Raw genomic sequence first — 2,994 nt, forward strand, 5'->3', positions numbered from 1 at the left:
GAAAATCGTCACACGGAGAAAAAGTTTTTAGAGTGCAAAAGCGTGTAATAAGACTAAATTCAAGAACATCATGTAGGAACTGTTCAAGTAATGGGGTGTTCTAACCACTCATTCTCAGTAAATTCAGGAACAATTTCAATAAATTGCCAGTAACCATTAAAAACTCAGTTTAAACAGAGTCAGGAGTAGTTTTTGGTAGGTAGTTCCCTCTACTCTATAAATGAATATATTATCAGGGGGTGTTAGACCAGCTCAAGTAAAAAAATATCTGTTGGATTTCAGTTTTGACAGAACTTGGTCACGTTAATCAAGATTAGGTATTTAGTGTATGATGAATTTATTAAAACTACGTAGCTATCTTTCGTTCTGATAATGTATCAATTCTGTAAGTATCAGCTGTTCCAGTTTACTGTAATGTATTCACATATTTTGACAACCTCCTGACAAATGATCAGGGAATTGAGTATTATATTCAAATGTTTTATGTTTCTTATGTTCTATTTACTGACTTGTTCCACACCCACGAGAATCATCTCGTTTTTAGGTGTATGGTACAAAAATGAATCTAATCTAATCTGAAGTGGCACACCATGAATAACTAAATGGTTCTTTTCGTAAGGACACAGACGATCTACTTCCCGTTCTTGTAAGAGCTTGTATTGTGTCGATAAAGACCACGTCGTCGACAGGAAGTTAAAATATTTTCTTACTCATTACCCTGAAACTCCTCGATAGCCGACTCTTGTCTAATGACGGAGATTATCTGCGCGTCAATAGAACTCGGAGCGTGCTGCACGCAACGCTTCTGGCTGGGATCTGGTCCTCTGACGTCACTGAGAAAGCCAGAGAAGCGCTGTGCTTGTCAGCATGAGTCAGCTTCTTGTTTGAGCTAGATCGCGGGGCGATGGTGGTGTAATGGTCAGCATAGTTGCCTTCCAAGCAGTTGATCCGGGTTCGATTCCCGGCCATCGCAGTTATTTTGCATTCCGTTTGCATTTGCAGCACTTGAATCGTTCAGTACTATCTTAACTTATTTTAGTCTTAGGTCATAGATCATAGGAAAAGTATATCAATTATGCGTTCGTATACGCATTGCAACTCGCTACTGCCACAACGACCCCCATGAACTCGTATTGATTCTTAATTGTCTAGGGGACTGACGTCGTCACGTGCAGGAGACCCTGTGATATTTTTTGTTTTGTGTATACTTTAGTTGTCTTGATCACATCATAGGTAACCTGATGATAACCGGTTTCTATTAACTAAAAATCATCGATAAATCCTACTTATATTTCCGCTGGTTTTACACAGTAACCGTCACGCTCTGACCAGCCTCTGACAATTTGCAGTTGTTAACATCGTATGTAGGCATCAATTACAGTGTAAGCATGATATGAGGATGCTTGCTATTCAAGCGAAACCGGTTATCATCTAGCCGTTATTACGTTACATTACAATCAAGTTCATTGAAATACTTTATTCTTAATTCTAACGCTAGTTAAAAATGCGTCACCCAGCTTCGACATTCTCTTTCCAGACTTCACTGGGGCACAGGGGCGCCGACTTACAAAAAATATTGGAGGGGGGAGGGAGGGGTCATGCACCGGAAAATTTACTAAATTTTAGATGAAAAATAGTGAGTTTTAAAGTTTTTATCCATTTTAGAGCCATATGATCAACATTAGAACCCTGAAAACTGGACTCTCGACAACACCACATTCCAGGAAACTCGACAAGCCTGACACATTTTTTGGCTTTAAAAACAGAAACAAAACATGAACGCGCATGGTATTTTCGTGAAAAGCTAATTTAATTTGCAGTAATAATAATGCTTATAGATTATTACATAGCAGTGAGTATATAGCTCTGAAAAGACTGAAATTATATTCAAATAAACCCTAAACTATCATTAAAAGAATGAAACATAAAATATTGCTATTGCACAATAATAGCACTTTGATTAATAAGTGAAATACCTCATTTAGCCTTACTTTGAATAAGTCTCAGGGTTCATTAAGTAAAACCAATATCCCAAAGCTTATGCTTTAGTAAAGTTAATACAGTAAGCCTAATACTTTCCAAGAAAAAGTATGTAAATAGCGGGTTTTAATTGGGTCTTACACCCTAAAAGTATTTAAGTATTTGAAAATAACTAATACAGTACTATAGTAATAAAGTACCAAACTAGTACTAATATTGCGAAACTGAAAATTTAACATTATATATTTATTTAATTCTGTATTTTATAAAGATATTTAATATTGCTCTAAATGCCATTATTAGGGCTAGAGTGTCTTTATAAAAGCGCAAGTGTCGACTGTATGATTGTATTCTGAATATGAAGCCATTGATGACTGGTCGGATATCCAGTTCATCTAAAACATCTCGATGGGCATGAAGAAGAGCCAAATTGTTCAAGTCTGTCCCAGTGTTGATCGGAGATATGACTTCAGACGGCTAAGGGTGCTAAATCATCGTTTACGCTGTTGCTGTCGTGATTGGAACTGGTTGGAGAAGCTTAATGCACTTCACTACTTCACATAACATTTCTCCAACTGCAGGCTCTTGTGTAATATACTTTCCTGCATCATGCATGTTTTTAAGACCAGTTGTTTTTTATTAACGATATCGGCTAACATATCGCAGTAAGCGCAGTATCTTAATGTCTGTTATTTTTGAAAAACTCTGTTGATTTTTCCAAATTTGTTTCACCTCTGTTTACTGCAAGCAAGCACTCTCGTTCAACTGCAATGGCCTGTGTGAGTCCAATTGAATCAAACCGACCAGGAATGCAAGATTGCACCGCTTCACAAACCTGAATGTAAATAGCTTTGTAGTATTCCTTTGGGGTTTTGAAAGTGTGCGGTGAGCTGGCTTCGTTGTTTTCATAATTCTTTGGAATACTTCGATTCCGAGGAAGCGAAGGATCATCAACTTGTGAGGGTTTTTCTTTTAAACAGAATTCCCAAATGTGTTCAAAACTATCACGCCTTC

General features: G+C 37.2%; 1 non-coding gene across 1 annotated transcript; it reads left to right on the forward strand.

Annotated features, from left to right (window-relative positions):
* The first annotated feature begins 901 nt into the window (after window positions 1-901).
* Trnag-ucc (transfer RNA glycine (anticodon UCC)) lies at window positions 902-973 on the forward strand. The gene has a single exon. It is a non-coding gene; the product is annotated as a tRNA-Gly (tRNA).
* Window positions 974-2,994: the final 2,021 nt, after the last annotated feature.

This window comes from Schistocerca gregaria, chromosome 6, assembly GCF_023897955.1.
Source record: "Schistocerca gregaria isolate iqSchGreg1 chromosome 6, iqSchGreg1.2, whole genome shotgun sequence".
In the NCBI taxonomy this organism is placed as follows: Eukaryota; Metazoa; Arthropoda; class Insecta; order Orthoptera; family Acrididae; genus Schistocerca; species Schistocerca gregaria.